The 20,070-nt window shown below is 34.8% G+C and overlaps 1 long non-coding RNA gene across 3 annotated transcripts in view; it reads left to right on the top strand.

Moving 5' to 3' along the window:
- Positions 1-20,070, top strand: part of LOC146403338 (uncharacterized) — a 497,194-nt gene that overhangs the window by 380,440 nt on the left and 96,684 nt on the right. The window lies entirely within an intron of this gene.

Here is a 20,070-nt window from a genome sequence, read left to right as displayed (position 1 = left end):
TCATATTTCAAAAATGCTGTATCATTTCAAAGCCAAGGATTTTTATTTCCCCCATATCAAGAACCCACTAATTTAGGCTAATTTTGGACAATGCCAGAAATTTTCTATAACAAAACTGATAATATCTTTTCTAGTGTTTTTATCCATCCAGATGGTCAGTTATTTCCTTTCTTCCAGTGAAGTTGCACTGTTTCCTCAGCTGTCCTCTCTTTCCCATGCTAATTTCTAATCATTGCAGCCTATCATCCCCTCCTAGTTCTATAATCATTTCAATTATTCCTAACCCTTTTGAAGCACTGTTGCAAATACTTACTCCCCAGCATACTGGATATTCTTATTTACTTGATTTTTCTTTTTATTTTTTTCCTATTATTTGTTTGTTCCTATCTTGCTAGTTTAAATTCCTGGATAACTTTATTTATATTTTAATTTATTTTTTATGTAATGATTTTTATTTTTTTCTGTTATAGCTGGTTTACAGTGTTCTGTCAATTTTCTACTGTTTAGCATGTTGACCCAGTTACACATACATGTATACATTGTTTTTTCTCACATTATTATGCTCCATTGTAAGTTAGCAGGCAGAGTTCCCAGTGCTACACAGCCGGATCTCATTGCTAGTCCATTCCAAAGGCAATAGTCTATATCTATTAACCCCAAGCAACCAATCCACCCCACTACCTCCTCTACCCCTTGGCAACCGCAAGTCTATTCTCCAAGTCCATGATTTTCTTTTCTGTGGAAATGTTCATTTGTGCCTTATATTAGATTCCAGATATAAGTGATATCATATGGTAAATGTCTTTCTCTTTCTGACTTACTTCACTCAGGATGAGAGTCTCTAGTTCCATCCATGTTGCTGCAAATAGCATTCTTGGCCATCTGTACATCTTCCTGGGAAAAATGTCTATTCAGGTCCTTTGCCCATTTTCTGTTGGGTTGATGGCTTTTTTGCTGTTGAGTTGTATATGTTACTTGTATATTCTAGAGATTAAGCCCTTGTCAGTTGCATCATTTGAAACTATTTTCTCCCATTCTGTAAGGGGCCCTTTTGGTTTCTTTTTTGCTCCTTTGCTGTGCAAAAATTGTCAGTTTGATTAGATTCCATTGTATTATTTTTGCTTTTATTTCTGTTGCTTTGGGAGACTGATCTGAGAAAACATTTGTAAAGTCAATGTCAGAGAATGTTTTGCCTATGTTCTCTTCTAGGAGTTTGATGGTGTCTTCTTTTATATTTAAATCTTTAAGCCATTTTGAATTTATTTTTGTGCATGGTTTGAGGGGTGTTCTGGTTTCATTGATTTGCATGCAGCTATCCATGTTTCCCAGCACAGCTTGATGAAAAGACTGTCTTTTTCCCATTTTATGTTCTTGCCTCTTTTGTCAAAGATTAACTGACCACAGGTCTCTGGGTTTATTTCTGGGTTCTCTATTCTGTTCCATTGGTCTGTATGTTTGTTTTGGTACCCGTACCACACCATCTTGAGGACTGTGGCTTTGTAATATCACCTGAAGTCTGGGAGAGTTATGCCTCCTGTTTGCTTTTTGTTCCTCAGGATTGCTTTGGCAATACTGGGTCTTTTGTGGTTCCATATCGATTTTTGGATTGTTTGTTCTAGTTCTGTGAAAAAATGTCCTGGGTAATTTGATAGGGATTGCATTGAATCCATAGATTGCTTTGGGTAGTATGGCCATTTTTACAATATGAATTTTTCTAACCCAGGAGCATGGACTATCTTTCCATTTATTTACATTTTCTTTATTTTCCTTGATTAATGTTTTATAGTTCTTGGCATATAAGTCCTTTACCTCCTTGATCAGGTGTATTCCGAGGTATTTTATTTTTGGGGGGTGAAATTTTAAAAGGTATTTTATTTTTGTATTCCTTTTCTAAGATTTCATTGTTAATGTACAGAAATGTGACTGATTTCTGAATATTAATCTGACATCAAAAGCAAAGAATGTGGGGAGGAGAGGATTAAGATGGTGGAATAGAAGGACTGGAGCTCAACTTCTCTCCTAAAAACAACAAAATGCACAACTAAAAGCTAGGCAGTCTCCACCCAAATGGACAGGAAACCTTAAAAAAGATACCCTACTAAAGAAGAAAAAGAGGAGGCCACATCAAGAGGTAGGAGGGGTGATTTTGCAATATAAAAAACTCCATACCTCCTGGGTGGGAAGTCCCACAGACTGGTAACTAACTGGTTTACAGAGACTCACCTACAAGAGTGAAAGTTCTGACCCCACATCAAACCCTCATGTGTGGGGCTCTAGCACAGGGAGAAAGAACCCCTGGAGCATCTGGCATTGAAGGCCAGTGGGGCTTTTGTGCAGGAACTCCATGGGACTGGGAGAAATGGAGACCCCATTCTTAAAAGGCGCACATGGACGTTCACGTGCACTGGATCTCAGGGCAGAGCAAGGTCTCCATAGGAATCTGGGTCAAACCTAACTGCAGTTCTTGGAGGACATCCTGGGAAAACAGGGGTAAATATGGCTTGTTGTGAGGGAAGAACATTGAGAGCAAAGCTCTTGGGAATATTCAGCAGTGTGCCTTTCTCTGGAGGTGGCCATTTGGCAAAAATCTGGCGCCACCCATCAGTCATTTCTGAGAAGCCCCAGGGCAAACAACAATTCAGGTGGGATCACAACCCTGCCCCTCAGTAAACAGGCTACCTAAAGACCCCTCAGGCACAAAGATGCCTCTAATCCCATCCAGAGACTAAGCCCCACCCACAAGAGGGACTAGAATCTGCTTCACCTAGCAGTGGCCAGGCATCAGACCCTCCTGTCAGGAAGCCTACAGCAAGCCCCCATACCTACTTCGGCCACAAGGGGGGCAGACACCAGAAGTAAGAGAGGCTACCACTCTATTATCTGTACAAAGGTCACCACACCAAAAACCTATAAAAATAAAAAGACAGAGAACTATAACTCAGATGAGGGAGAAAGGAAAAACCCCAGAAAAGCAATGAGGAGATTCTTAATCTTCAGGAAAAAGACTCTAGACTGTTGATGTTGAAGATGATGCAAGACATTGGAAATCAACTGGAGGCAAAATGGATAACTTGCAAAGAGATACAAGATATAAAACTTAAACAGGAAGAGATGCAGAATACAATAACTGAAATAAAAAATTCACTAGAAGCAGCCAAACAGAAGAATACAGGAGGCAGAAGAACAAATAAGTGAGGTGGAGGACAGATTAGTGGAAATTACGGATGCAGAACAGAAAAGAGAAAAAGGATTGAAAACAAATGAAGAGAGTCTCAGAGAACTCTGGGACAATGTTAAATGCACCAGCATCTGTATTACAGAGGTTCCAGAAGGAGAAGAGAGAGAGAAGGGGACAGAATAAATATTCGAAGAGATAATAGCCAAAACTTCCCTCACATGAGAAAGGAACCACTCATTCAAATCCAGGAAGCACAATGAGTACTATATTTAAAAAATCCCAAGGAGGAATACACAGAGAGATTATTAATCAAACTGACCAAAATTAAAGACAAAGAGAAAATCTTGAAAGCAGCTAGGGAAATGAAACAAATAACATACAAGGGAACCCCAATAAGGTTACTGGCAGATTTTTCAGCAGAAACTCTGCAGGCCAGAAGGGAGTGGCATGATATACTTAACATGATGAAAGGAAAAAACCTCCAACCAATGTTACTTTACCCATCAAGGCCCTCATTCAGATTTGAAGGAGAAATCAAAACCTTCACAGATAAGCAAAAGCTAAGAGAATTCAGCAATACTAAACCAGCCTTACAACAAATACTAAAGGATCTTCTCTAGGCAGAAAAGAAAAGAAAGCAACAGGAAACAAAAATTCCTCAAATGACAAGGCTGACCAGTAAAGGTATACATACAGTAAAGATATGAAATCATCCATGCACAATTATACCACCACAATCAGGAATCATGAAAAGAGGTGGGTACAAATGCAGGACACTTGAGATGAACTTGCAATTAAGAAAATAGCAACTTCAAAAAATCTCATATACCTATAGGCTCTTATATCAAAACTTTAGAATAACTGCAAACCAAAAATCTACAATGGATACACAAACAAGGAATCTCTGGAGAAGAAATACATCTCATAATAAGTAAGTCCATAATCCACCACAAAAGGGTTAATTTGACATCATTCTTGGAATGCTGAAGTCTTCTTACATCAGATTCTGATTTCCTCTCCATCAAAGAATTTATGATAATTATAATTAAATAATGCAACTGTACAATTAAATAATACAGTTCTACAATTGTATTATTAATAACCATTTCTCTCCATGGTACAATGTAAGGTCTTAATGTCTTATCACATCACCTAGAATGGTGTAATGCCTATATTGAAGAATCAATAAGATGTAACAAATTGTGAGGACATATTTTATAGTTATGCTGTTTTTTTAAACAATTTATGCATTTTGTATTTTACTTATTTTCAGAGGGTGTATTTTTGTTATTCTTACCATTTAAGTTATTCTTTTTATTATGCTATATAAAATATTTAATGGTATATAAGGCTTTCTTCTTTATAAATTTTAGTTGCATAATATACACAATTGTAATATAATGCTAATTTTTAAAGAAAAATTGAAATGTAGTAGATAATACTAAATAGTAAAGATGAAAGCCATACAAAATGGGATAAAGTATAGAATAAATTTCCTATTTGTCTCAGCATATTTTCCATTCCACTTCTCCAGAGGGAGTCACTTAATTTGTTTCTTAAGATCTATGATATAATAATCTGTGTGAATGTAATTTTATTTAAATATATGTATTTTATGTTGTGAAAAAACAAAAATAAAATTTCACAATAAAGATATACTTATTATTTAAAAAAGCATACAATGTGGGGAAGAAAAGTAAGAAAATATAGATTATTTTTTATTTTAATGATGTGTTTGAGGCTATATGACTATTAGGCTAAAGGAAGCAGATGTAGGTAGGGTTTAACATACTTAAAAAAACAGGACAACCACAAATCAAACATTGCATTCACAAAAACTGAAAAGAAAAGTACTCAAGTATAAAATAAATGGAAACCATCCAACCCAAAAAAGAAAAGAAGAAAAGAGAAACTTAGAATCAGCTGGAAAATACGGTTTAAAATGCCAATAAATACATATCTATCAATAATCACCTTAAATGTCAATGGACTGAATGCTCCAATCAAAAGATACAGAGTGGCAGATTGGATGAAAAATCAAAAATCTTCAGTCTGCTATCTACAAAATACTCAACTTAGGGCAAATGACACATATAGATTGAAAACGAGAGGATGGGAAAAGATATTTCATGCCAGTGGATGAGGCAGAAAAGCAGGAGTTGCAGTACTCACATCAGACACAATAGACTTTAAAATAAAGGTCATAAAGAAAGACAAAGAAGGACACTATCTAATGGTTAAATGATCCATTCATGGAGAGGATATTACAATTTTCGATATATATGCTCCTAATATAGGAGCACCCAGATACCTTCAACAAATACTAACAGACATAAAAGGAGAAATTGATGGGAATACAATCATAGTAGGAGACTTTAACACCCCACTCACATCAATGGACAGATCAGATCCTCTAACAGAAAATCAATAAGGCAACAGAGATCCTAAATGGCACAATAGAAAAGTTAGACTTAATTGATATTTTCAGTTCATTACATCCAAAAAAAAATCAGAATATACATTCTTCTCAAGTGCACATGGAACATTCTCAAGGATTGATCACATACTGGGGCACAAATGTAACCTCAGCAAGTTTAAGAATATAGAAATTATTTCAAGTATCTTCTCTGACCACAATGACATGAAACTGGAAATCATCCACATGAAAAGAAATGAGAAAAAACTGACTACATGGAGACTAAACAACATGCTACTAAAAAAAAACCAAAGGGCCAATAAGGAAATAAAGAAAAAAAAATAAAGAATACCTGGAGACAAATAATAATGAAGACACATCAACTCAAAATTTATGGGATGCCGCAAAAGCAGTGCTCAGAGGGAATTTCATAGCAACATAGGCCTTCCTCAAAAAAGAAGAAAGATCTCAAATTGACAACTTAATTCATCACCTAAATGAATTAGAAAAAGAACAAACAAAACCTAAAATCAGCAGGACGAAGGAAATCATAAAAATCAGAAAACAAATAAAATAGAGATTCAAAAAACAATAGACAAAATCAATCAAACCAAGAGCTGGTTCTTTGAAAAGGTAAAAAAAAAAAAAAAAAAAAAAAAAAAAAGACAAACTCCTGGCTAAATTCACCAAGAAGAGGAGAGAGAAAACCCAAATAAACAAAATAATAAATGGAAAACAAGTCACATCGAATACTACAGAAATACAGGAAAAAAAAAAAAGAGAATACTATGAACAATTGCATGCTAACAAATTTGATATCCTAGAAGAAATGGACAACTTTCTAGAGACTTAGAGCCTGCCAAAACTGAATTAAGAAGAAATAGATCAACAGACTGATCACTGGAAATGAAATTGAATATGACATAAAAACACTGCCTACAAATAAAAGTCCAGGACGAGATGGCTTTACAGGTGAATTCTACCAAATATACAAAGAGGAACTTATATTCATCTTCCTTAAACTTTTCCAAAAGTTTGAAGAAGAAGGAAAACTCCCAAAGACATTCTGTGATGCCACCATCACCCTAATTCCAAAACCAGACAAAGATACCACCAAAAAAGAAAACTATAGGCTAATATCTTTGATGAATATAGATGCAAAAATTCTCAACAAAATTTTAGCCAACCAAATCCAAAAACGTAAAAAAGATCATACACCACGACCAGGTGGGATTCATCCCAGGTTCACAAGGATGGTTCAACATATGCAAGTTAATCAAGGTCATATACCACATTAACAAAACAAAAGTCAAAAACCACATGATCATCTCAATAGAAGCGGAAAAAGCATTTGACAAAGTCCAACATCCATTCATGACAAAAACTCTTACCAAAGTGGCTATAGAGGGAACTTTCCTGAACATAATTAAAGCCATTTATGACAAACCCACCGCAAATATAATACTCAATGGAAAAAAGCTGAAAGCCTTCCCACTAAAATCTGAAACAAGACAGGATACCCACCCTCACCACTGTTACTGGAATATTGCAAGACCTAGCCTCAGCAATCAGACAAACAAAAGAAATAGGAGGCTTCCAAATAGGAAGAAGAGAGGTAAAACTGTCACTACATGCAAATGTCAGGATACTATATATAGAAAACCCTAAGGACTCAACCCAAAAACTACTTGAACTGATCAACAAAGTAGCAGGATATAAATCCCTGGATAACTTTAAACATCTCTGTGTCAACTCCTCTTTCTGAAATGCTACTATTTACAAAAATAATGAAACTGATACTTTTACCATCCCAACCCCATTGTCTCAAAGTGTTTGGCATGGTCATGCAGTGCTGAGAGTCTGCTGTAATAAAGAAGTGTCTGAAGAAATGATGAAGTAAAATTGTTGCTCCAAATTTTATCAAAAGGGATTGAGTCTGTCTTTAGATAATAGTTATTATTTGAAGTTACTAGAAAAAGAAAATAATCTTAGTCTGTTCCAGACATTAGAAAGTGTTTATCATGATATGTAAAAAAAAAAAAAAAAAAAAAAAAAAAAAAACCACAACAAATTATTACAATGAAACTGTATAGTATATAAAATATATGGTATACAGGACATGAAGATGATAAAATAGACCTCATGTTGAGTAGAAGCTAAACATTTTTGAGGGACTACCATAAATTTTTTCCTTAGTTTTGGTTCCAAAAGTCACTATTTATGATAATCATCTATGAAACATTTTAAAAATATTGAGACCAAGGATCCATCCTTGAGGTTATAATTCTCCAGGTCTGCAGTGAATGTGAGGAATCTTCATTTTTCATAAACATCACTAATCACCATGACTTATGTGCAAGTCTGGGAATCATTACCTTATAGGAAGCAAAATTCAGGTCACCTTTATTTCTCAATATGTGGAGTTCTACTTTTTTTTCTTTCTCATAATAAGTCATTTTAGGAGAAATCTCTAAGCTAAGATTGTTTTCCTATTTATTCTAGTAGAAACTATTTCTCAGGAGTTGAAAAAGCTCCTCTATGGGTCGCATTTCCCTCAGTCAGAGATGTTTTGCGTTGTCCTTCTGTCAATCACTTTTTCAGTAGTAATCACCTATCAATGTCACCTCTCCTGTCAAATGATTTTTATGGTATCTAAGATTTATGTGGCAGGAACTGCATTCCAGAGCAAGTCATCAGATTTGAACACTGTTTACAGGGCTAAGATCTATTTCAATACCTTGCTAGCAACTAGCTTGATTACTCTGAATGCTGTTCAGAAGTAGTTTGAACAGCCTGAGATTCAGTGGCAATTCTCCCTATACAATCATCAGACAAACTCGACATGTTGAATTTCTTTTGCCAAAGGAGGTAAGCAAATAAACATCTCCAAGTTCAAGAGAGTTTGGTTTATAATTCAAAATATACTAAATATTATTATATGAATTATTAAATAATATGTGAGATTTCAATACATAGGGCATCAATAATGGTATAATGTGACTTTTTAATCATTAAATCCTAAATTTTTTATCATTTAAATAAAAATAAAAATATTTTTATTTTTTTGCAATGAGATTTTAAACCTGAAGTTTTAAATAATTTAAATCTGACTCTGATATTTTGGTCACTAATTATTTGAAGAAACCATTTACTTAGACCCAAAGAGCAAGTTTCATTTCATGAAAAAATTAGCTTTCTGTTTATCCCATCAACAAAATTAAAATGTCTGGTTTTATGTGTCCTTGCTTTGTGAATACCAAAAATTCTCCCAGCTCCCTTCCCTCTACATACCCAATAAATAATAGAGGAAAATATTCAATTTTTTCTTACCTAACATACCTGAGGAAAGCCAATATATTTATATTATAAGTGTATTAGGTGCAAGATGATGAGATTTAAGTATCATTGAATATATCCTGAATTGCTTTAAATCCATCTTCACATATATACAAAATTTTGCTACATTATCTTATTAATTTCTTCTTGGGGCATATTCCCCTATTCTTGTCTTGAGGAGTGTTTAATAGAGCCAGTAAATGCCAAAACATAACAATATCAGAGAATAAAATTATTTCTAGAGCTATCATCTTTTTCTTTTGTAAAAATTATGATAATATATTTTTTAATGTAATATTTCAATTTACTGAAATACTTTACAAGGCCTCTTTACTGGTCTCAAGGAAGGCTGAGGTGGCTGGTAATCTAACCACTCTACTTGAATAGATTATGTCACTTTAGGAAACTATGGCCATGTGAGCCACATGTAGGGTTGAAAAAATGTCCGTCATTGTACCTTATCTCCATAACTTTAGAGAACATCTAAGTATACTGTCCATAGGAATTCTTATTAAAAAAATTTTTTATAAAATTGTTGAGAGGGGAGTTCCCATGGTGGCACAGCAGAAATGAATCCAACTGGGAAACATGAGGTTGCAGGTTCAACTCCTAGCCTCGCTCAGTGGGTTAAGGATCTGGAGTTGCCATGAGAGCTGTGGTGTAGGTCGCAGATGTGGCTTGGATCCCAAGTTGCTGTGGCCCTGGCGTAGGCCTGTGGCAACAGCTCTGATTAGACCCCTAGCCTGGGAACCTCCATATGCCACGGGTGTGGCCCTAAAAGGACAAAAGAAAAAAAAAGTTGTTGAGAGGCTCTCATCCCCAGTGAGCTCACTTTCCCATATCTCTTCCCAATTTATTTCTCTTATTGTTTTGCCCTCTGCTATGCTTGAGTGGAAAGCAGTTCATCCTTCACTCTGTCCATTTTCCTGTGATATTCTTAGCTGCCATTTTTCTTTCTCCCCTTTAGTCCTTCCACAGTCCTCATCCTGCAAGTATGGAAAAGCAAATTTGGTTAGAATCTCAGTGATCAAAGAGAGGAGAAAGACTAAGAAATTCATTAATTTTTTTTAGTCTTTCCACAAAAATATACATAACAGAAATAGTACAATCAGTTAAGTCTTAAACTTGATATATTAAAAGAGGGAAAGAATTGCTTAAAAAATATTGTGTATGCTAGATAAAATATGAAGTTAATACATAAGTAAAAATAAAATTAATACTATGGTTACCTATTGAGTACAATGTATTTTATATTGTAAGGCTTATATATGTTTCCCACCAAATTAATTTTATACATATATATGCTTATGTAAATATTTATTTATATACTATATGTTTATATGTAAATATAATACATATTATGTGTATGTGTGTGTATATATGTGTGTATATATATATGCACCACACATATTTAATTGGTTCATTCCAATATAAAAAAAAATCATAAAATGGATTGTGTTTAAAAAGAAGACATCTATTGGTGACTCTCTATCTCAGGACTAATGGAATAACCATCTCCTTTTCTTGTTCCACCAAAATTTCTAAAATTCTTACATGGCCTTAGCCTCTGTTGTTTCAGCATGAAATCTAATAAATTATTGAAAATGAGAGAGCGGACTCTCCTAAAAAGTTCTAGTTTATAGTCCATCTAAATGTTCAAAAGATGGCTGGTGTTTAAAGAACTAGCATTCTTAAGTATTATTTGAAAGATGAAATTGAAAACCTGGAGGTAGAACAAGAAAATGTTAAGATAATACTCTCCTTTATTCTTTTTCCTTTTATCCTTAAACTACTCATTAAGTTAAAAAATCAAGATGATCCATGGATATCTAATCCTTTCTTTTTTTTTTTTTTTTTTTTTTTTAAAGTAAAGTATAGATTTGGAGTTCCTATTATGGCTCAGCAGCTTTAGAGCCTAACTAGTATCCATGAGGATACTGGTTCAATCCCTGGCCTCACTCAGTAGGCTAAAGATCTGACGCTGCCACAAGCTGCCACATAGGTTGCAGATGAGGCCTGGATCTGGTGTTGCTGTGGCTGTGGCGTAGACCAGCAGCTGCAGCTCTCATTTGACCCCTAGCCTGGGAATTTCCATATGCCATGATTGAGGCCCTAAAAAATCAAAAGTATAGTAGACTTACAGTGTGCCAATTTCTGCTATTAATCAAAGCAACTTATTGTCTATCCATTCTAAATGTAATAGTTTGCATCTGTTAACCCCCAAATCCTAATCCATAATATGCCTCCTAATTAGAAATTTGCAAATTTGAGAATTAAGCCATTATGTGGGAAGAGGGAATATAACAGAAATGAGTAAAAAATATAGACAGCAATGAGAGTCCGAAGCACGGTACTAATGATTCCAATTTTCATTTCTTTAGAGAGAGTCTTCATCATACATCTCAATATCAAGCCAAAGCCACAGAGATTACTTAAGTATCAGAAAATATTCTATATAGAATTTAAAATAATGTGATTATATTCTTATCTGCTGATTTAGTCCTGGGGTACCCAATCTGTCACTCCATTAGTGATTGTTGATATTGTTAATTAGCAATTCTCTTTGATGTGTTCCTTAGAGATCTGAAGACTCAGCAGTGCAGCCTAAATTATTTCTACTAACCTATCCTATAAGTGTTACTTCTTTTATTTTATACAAAGCTTTACACAGCCACATGCCTTGGGAAAGACTAATTAAAATTACTGAAGGAAATATGATCAGCCAGATTAGGCAGAAAATAAATCTAGGGAAAAAAATTATTTAGTAGTGGCTGCATTTTTGTAATAACATGCCTTTCTTAGATGCTGAAAAAATATATTTCATTAGAAGTTATTAGCCAGACTTTGTGTGGTCTTCCCCATTTTATTTTCATGTATAATAACATATTTAAATGTTAAATATATTTTAAATAAAAATCATACATATTAAGTAGGAAAAAATATAACTTAAGGCTTTGTTCTAGAGTGTAGAATGCACATAAAGAAGTAAGATGTATGTTTAGTAGGCTAAAGAGCTTTCTCTAAATCAAGGTGATTATCAGAATTAATTCTAGTCAACAGTGATCCACAGGAGGAAAGAGTGTGGCCAGGTTGGGCCTTGATATTATCTAATATATTTTAGGTCATAAAATATACATTCCACTTACAAAGACAATGTAACTTCTACTTCCAAATAATGAATCATAGCTCAGAAAGCTTCCTCAAAAGATATCTCTTTCTGGAAAACATAACCCCCAAGCTAAAAAGCTGGAAATCAAAATATGTGATTCTATTTAGTAACAATGCCCACACTAAATTTTATAGTCAGTAGTCATGTCACATAGTTTCTAGAATTTCGAATTTCATGTTTCGTCTTTCTAAGAAGATTGATGATAATGATTTTTAAAGTAATTACCATTATTTAACTAAACTAAACTACTAAAATTAAAATTTTCACACAAATATACACACAATTACATATGCAGAATCCTAGAGAGATTATATTAGAGAGAAACCTCAAGAATCATCATGATACAATTATTTTTATTTTTTACAATTTTATTTTAAATATTATATATTCAGTTTCTAAAATCTGTTTTGTTTCTTTTTTAAGCAAACATTTTCAAACTACCTCCTTCTTGTGTTATGAGTTTAGTTCTTAATTTTTATCTTCAAATATTTCAAACATTTATCTTAAAGTTTCTTAGAGATTGCTTTGTTAACACCAGCCTATCACTTGTGAATGCTTCAGTGACTCACTCTCATGATTGTACTACATTCTTCTGATCTGGAATTTCTGCCAGTTCATCCTCAAAAGACCTCTCTCTTAAGCATTTCTATACACATTGGCCCTGGAAGGCCAAGTTGGTCCTGTGATGTTATTTTGGATCTACTAAAGGCTGTTCAGAGGATGTTCCCTTTTGGTGCAGCTGGTTAAGGATCCAGTGTTGCCACAGCCATGGCACAGGCCACAACTGTGTGTGGGTTCCATCCCTGGCCTGGGAACTTCCACATGATGTGGGTGAGGCCAAAAAAAAAAAAAAAAAAAGTGGTTCATAGCCTAAGTGTGTATTTTTAAATTCAATAAAATAAGAATATTTCCAAATCGAATGTAGAAAACAGAAACACTAAACTTATGTAGACTTATCCGGAAGCATGTGGCTAGTCTACAGAATTTCTGAAAAGAAGTTGTGATTAATTCCTGCATTCTACAGGAGCATCTCCTTGCATGTGTGGATATTAGGTAGGAGATAACAGTAGGACTAACTTTAATGATGTTATTGGTTTGACCAAATATGGAAAATATATTTCAAGGCACTACATCTTATCAACTTCTGTGTTAATGGAAGTGTAAGCATGTGTTCTGAAAGATGCAAATTACAATTTTTCTCAATATACTAAAAGAGTAACAGGGAAATATCCTTCTCAAGTCACATGAACAGAGAACAATTTAAATTATGGTATTACTGGATATCACAAGGCCTAAAATAATGGGCTGTAAAATCAGAGACTTAGGTTTGAATTTTTTTTTTGTCACCTGTAAGCTGTGTGACCTTGGGCAAGTTACTAAACTTATCAGTAGTGTTATATGTAAAATGAGATAAATTATAGCTTCCTTATTAGGCCGTTGCATAATTTCTTTATATTACTCCAGGTTCTCCAGGTAAACAGAACCAATGGGAGCTCTTAAAGTATAGAAATAGTCACATTGTTATCTGTTTAGAATATCTGTATCTATCTATATATTGAAGAAAGATGCTTATTTTGAGGAATTGGCTGGCACAATTCTAAGAGCTGGCACATACAAAATCCATAGGGCTAGCCCCAGGCTAGAAACTGTGGTAAGAGTTGATGCTAGTCTTGAGACTTAATTTTCAACTAGCTGGAAACTAGGCAGGGTTTCTATGTTGTAGATGTATAGACTATCCCTTTGAGGGTGCTGGGGGAGAATTTATTTGATTCTTCTCCCCTATCTTCTGCCGGTTTGCTGAAAATTTTTGGTATTCCTTGGCTTGTAGATCTCACCCTTCTCTTCACACAGTGTTCTCTCTGCATCCAAATTTTCCTTTTATAAGAACACAGTTCAGGAGTTCCTGTTGTGGCATAGTTTGTTAAGAATCCAACTGCAGCAGCTTAGGTCACTGTAGAGGTGCATGTTCAATCCCTGGCCTGGCACAGTGGGTTAAAGGATCTGGCTTTGCTGCAGCTGTGGTTTAGGTCACAGCTATGGCTGAGATTCAGTCCCTAGCCCAGGAACTTCCATATTCCACAAGTACAGCCATACTTTTTTTTTTTTTTAATTTTTAAAAAAGAACATAGTTCTCAGGGAGCTATATCCAGTCCCCTGGGATAGACCATGGTGGTTAAGTAATAGAGAAAAGAATGTGTGTGTACATGCGAGTGTGTGTGTGAGAGAGAGAGAGAGACTGGGTCACTTGGCTGTACAGCTGAAATTGGCACAACATTGTAAATCAATTATACTTTAATAAAATTTTTTTAAAAGAACACAGTTATATTGGACTAGGGCCCATTTTAATTACTTTATTTTAACTAATCACATTTGCAACAACCCTAATTCCAAATAAGGTCACTTTCTCAGGTACTAGGGCTTAGAACTATAATATATGAATTTGGGATGTCCAGAATTTAACTCCCAATATCCTTGTTATAGAAACTGCTCTGTATATATAGGTACCATTTTCAAATACAATAAGGAAGACTGAATTTAGATCTCTTTAACAAAATAATATATAAATTAAAAACTCAATCTAATTCCAAAAAAGGATGCTTATTTTCCTCTTAGTTCAGGATATCAATAAATAGAAAGATAAGATATGGTGCTTTCTGAAGGAATACAGATTTAAAAATAATAAGTTGTATTGGCTCTAGAAGTAGCTACTGATAAATTGAAAAAAAAAAAAGACAAATTCTACACGAGCCATAGCTTTTGAGTATATTTTAACACCTCCTCAATTTCTGAGTTCTCAGATTTATAGTTTCCCTCCACAGGATAATAAAATTTTGAAAGTCTTCAGGAGCATATCCTGAAGAATATTGATTGAAAAGCTCACAAAGAGAAGGTATGAACTTCCCCATACAGAGAAAAAGCATCAAAGGGGAGGAAATGGGAGTAAATGTCAGTTTGCAGGGGGACTGTACTCCTTGAAAAGGAATTCTAGTTTTATGTTCTTAACTGGTCATGGTGATCTCTAGCAGGAATTCCACTTTTTCCCTGCATCAAAGGGGAAAAAAAAAAAAATCAAATGCTGCCTGGTCAAATGCAATAATCTCAATATGTTGTGTTCAAATGTAGATTCTTTCTTTTTGACTTTTACGTTTAGAAAATGTATCCCAGTTCCAAGGTACAAGAACTCAGAAGCGATTTTATCTTTTATTCTCATGTGGAAGTCCTATGCTTTTGTCAGTTATAACATTACAAATCAGCTTTTCTATTTATTTTAAACAAAAACTAAAATTCAAGCTTTCATTACAATGGTAATATATATTTGAATAATGTTCACACCTTCAGTTTACCCTCATTTCCAATCCACGTTAATCTTGTAGTGGAGCTAAACTTGGCACTTCAAAGATATATCTCTTTCATATAGGATTATTTTAGGTTTATTATTTTTAAGGAACAGAGGACTCTGGAAATCTCAAGTCAGTTTAATTCTTAGACCATCCAAAAGAACTGAAAATGTAGAGAGAAGTGTTTTTTTCCTCCCCTACAATCTCAAAAGCTTAATTCTAATTATGATTCCTTCTGCATATGAAAAAATGGGATAACTTTTCATCACCCTTTTATATCACAAATCTTAACTTTCCACTTATTGTCTATGATAATACTGGTTGCTAAGCGTTTGCAAGTCTTTGGCTTCATACCTTTTACTGTGTGATTTTGCAGCTCCTTTCATCCAAATGTAAATACTACTTTTCTACCTTGATATTTGTTTTGTCAAATAGAGTGTTCTGGAAGGGACAGTTGGCCAATTCCAAATCCAGGCTTCAGGGGACCTTACATGCTTCTGTTCTGTTTGTACCCTGATATCAATCTGTGAATAAGCCTACTAGATGGTGAGAAACACCTGGCCTGGTTGTCTCCATTGCCTCAGCTGACAGCTGACCTAGGACTAAATATGTGAATGAAGCCACCCTAAACCAGCCCACCCCAACCAATATATTACTTGACTACAGATGCCTGAGTGAGCCAAGCTGAGGTCAGCCAAGTATAGCTCAGATCAACAGTACCCTCTAGATCAGCAGAACCACCCAGATGAGACAAAGTTTTTTTTATATAACAGAGGCTTGTCATTTAAACCACTGAGTAATGGGGTAATTTGCTGTGCACCATCACTAAATGATTACAGAGCCCTTCAGGATGGGCTCGGTTTAACAATTCAGTACTCCATAACTCTTGGAATACATTCTGCATCTCAGTAACATCTGCTGAAATTCCATCCTTTAAGACCAACTGCCAGAAAAGCTAATGGGTTACGAGAGCTGCTATCCAACCACTAGATGTCCTGTTAGATCCTGGTTGCTACTGAATGTAGGTTTTCATTGTCTTTGAATTTTCTGATATTTTTTATGGTCTAATGTATCTTTACTTTGAAATCTTTTCATCTGAGGTTGAAATCTTTTCATCTGAGGTAAGCTAAAGATATTATTTCAAAGAAGCTAACATAACGATTGTGTTAAGCTAGGTGAATAGCTTAAGTCCTAAGATATTGAAAATACTCACTTAGATGTCTAGGAAATGGATAAAGGTAATAGAAAGAATCCTTCTTCATTCCTCCGAATATACCTAAAACAAACAAACAAACAAAAACCATAGTGGTAGAATTTCCGAGGGAATAAAGATTGTACCAGAGTTACAGAGGATTTCCAGCATTAAGATCAAGTAAAATTAAAAGTCTATTAATTAAGAGATTTTTCTTCCAATATGGCTTATATCCACAAAGTTGAACTTGATAAAACACGTGTCAATTATTTGTCAAATATGTAATTATGTGTCTAATGTTTGAATTTTGCCTGCTGATTTAAGTTACTCTTAGTTCTAAAATAATTTGATCTTCAAGAATTTATTTAGAGGAAAGATGCATTCTGTTACATAATCTAAAATATCTAAAAAAAGAAAATAGATACTAATATAAAGCAACATCTGGAAATTGATAATAAAGATTGTAAATATTTAAAGTATAATAGGACTTTTTAAATAGTATAGTTATATTGTATTTTTAAGGAGGTTTTGATGTTGTCAGTGAATTTATACTTTCACAGGAGATCTTTATTTTATGTCATTTTATTTTATTTACTTTTGCTTTTTAGGGCCTCATGTGTGGCATATGGAAGTTCCCAGGCTAGGGGTCGAAAGGGAGCTGCAAGGGTATGCCACAGCCATGACAAAGTAGGATCCAAATCACATCTGCGACCTACACTCCAGCCAACGGCAACGCTGGGTGAGTCCTTAACCCACTGAGAGATGCCAGGTATCGAACCCACATCCCATGGATGCTAGTTGGGCTTGCAACCCATTGGGCCACAAAAATATTTATCTTTGATGAACAGAAAAGAAACCTTGTACTCATGGTGCTTAGTTCTTTATTACAAGTTGATAAGAAATATAATGTCCACTAGTATATTTCTGAGAATCAGGAGGAGTGGCTATTACATAGAACTTTGGAATTTATGCAGTTTGGATATTCAAATGTGAATACTTTGAACGCTTTTATGTATTTTGAGATACTTTATTAGCATTTTATTCTTTAACCTAGATTGACATAAACCATATTGCAGTTATTATTACCTTTTAAACTTCATTTTCCCTTGTAGAATTTTTACACTCACTCATGTTTTTAGCTTGTATTGTATAATAATATGCCATGTCAGATGTATTTATTCATTTATACAACAAATAATTATTGGGGACAAAAATATTAGATACTGTACTAAGCCCTAGTATTTAAATTCTCATAGTACTTGTATTTGTCTTCTAGCAGGGAAGAGACAAAAACAAACAAGTAAAAAAACAGCTATACACACACACACACACACACACACACACACATTCTGTAAAATGATATGAAACAGAACAAAGGGGGAGTTCCCATTGTGGCTCACTGGTAACAAATTCCACTAGTATCCATGAGGATGCAGGTTCTATCTCTGGCCTCACTCACTGGGCTGGAGATCTGGCGTCGCCATGAGCTATGGTATAGCTCACAGATGTGCCTTGGATCCTGTGTGGCTGTGGCTGTGGCTGGCAGCTGTTGCTGCAATTCGACCCCTAGCCTAGGAACTTCAATATGCCATGCAGTACAGCCCTAAAAAGAGAAAAAAAAAAAAAAAAAGAGAGAGAGAAAGAAAGGAACAGAATAAAGGGAGTGTGGAGTACTACAGTACTACATGGAAGTGGTAAAACAAGCCTGCAGATATATCGGGAAAGATGTTCCAGGAAAATCTGATTCAGTATGTTTAAGAAATGAGAAGAAGGCAGGTATACAAGGGAAATGGTAAAGGATAACATCAGTGAAAATAGAAGCAACAAGTTTTGATAGAGAATTGGATGTGGTAGTGAACTATAGAGTGGAATTACAGAGTGGAGTCAAGAATAACTCCAAAGTATTTTTTCAGAACTACTGAAAGGATGAAATTGGCATTTATGGGCTAGGGAGCATGACAGAATTTTGCTGTTGCAAAATATTAAGTCTGAGTCACCTGTTAGAATCCCAAAGGGTGATGTCAAACATAAAGTTAGATATATTTACCTGATTTTTAAGGGATTGTCCAGGCTATGCATATACTAAATATACAGATGATTTTAAAAACCATGAGAGTAGTTTAGGATCTCCAAAAAATGCAAAGGAATTCCTAAGACTGAGCACTGATTCACAGCCCAGTTTAGAATTTGAAGAGATTAAAGGTAGACCAGTACAGGAGACTGAGATGGCAAAACCAGTGTTGTGGGAGGGAACAAAAATACAGGTGCTTCACAGTGTCTGACTTGGGAGGTAGGGGGAAAATGCTTAGGAAGAAATGAGAACAACTTCGTCACTAACCTAATGTTCAGTTGTATCTATCTTGTAAACTCTTAAACTCTTTCTCTGTGCAACCCCCTTGCTTTGTTTTACTTTCCCCCCCCCCCCCCCGCAAAGGCCAGCCACACCTGGGGCATATGGAAATTCCCAGGCTAGGGGTCAAATTATTGGAGCTGTAACAGCTGGCCTACACCACAGCCACAGCAACACAGGATCCAAGCCATGTCTGCGACCTACACCACAGCTGGTGGCAACACTGGATCCTTAATTTATTGAACAAGGCCAGGGATTGAACCCTTGTACTCATGGATACCATTCAGGTTTGCTACTGCTGAGCCACAACAGGAACTCCTGTTTTACATTTTCTAATTACAAAATAAATTTACATTAACAATAAAAAAACCTTGAGCAATAAAGGCTAAGGAAGGAGAGGATAAGGATAAAGAAAATGAAGAGGGGAAGGAAAAAAATAACAAAGGAAAGAAGGGCATCCACTATTAAAAAGGGTGTATTAATTGCAGCTCACTTAAAAGACATTTTTAAAAACATAACTGAAAATAAAAAGTCCACAAGTTTGTAATGAATTTTACATTTTTAAAATTCAATATTACATTGTAAGCATTTTTAGGACATCATTTTAGTAATACTTAAAATTCCATAATAAGATGCTTCTAACTGTTTGTAATGATTTTCCTGGAATACAATATCACTTATTTTATTTTTAAATTTTATTTTATTTTACTGGGAACAGTATTGTTCTGAGATTAAATCTAACAGGTCTGAATACGTACCTGATGGATAATAGTCAAGGCAAAATGCTAGTTTTCAATTGCCTGTGATTTCTTTTCCCATGGTTTTGATGTAGAAACTACATCTACATTTTTTTTAAGTATCCTCTCCCTTCTTCTTTAGAGTGACTGCTAGCCAAGCCTTTTTATTCATGCAAATATAAAGGAAGTTCTGAATATGGGATGGTGTTCAAAGACTGGTGCTTCTGACCAAGATGTTAAGCTCTCTGTTTAATAATGAAGTAGATCTTCATTCCAAACACAGGGGCATCTCTGATAAGGTTATTAGTTATAAATGCTTTATTCTTTTTCTTCATTATTTTCCATTTGTCAGGA

Source organism: Sus scrofa, chromosome 5 (assembly GCF_054392235.1).
Source record: "Sus scrofa isolate SSC_HxYL_T2T_F1_AM1 chromosome 5, Sscrofa_HxYL_maternal_Yorkshire_Landrace_v2.0, whole genome shotgun sequence".
Classification (NCBI taxonomy): Eukaryota; Metazoa; Chordata; class Mammalia; order Artiodactyla; family Suidae; genus Sus; species Sus scrofa.
This window is presented reverse-complemented; position numbering and strand designations above follow the sequence as displayed.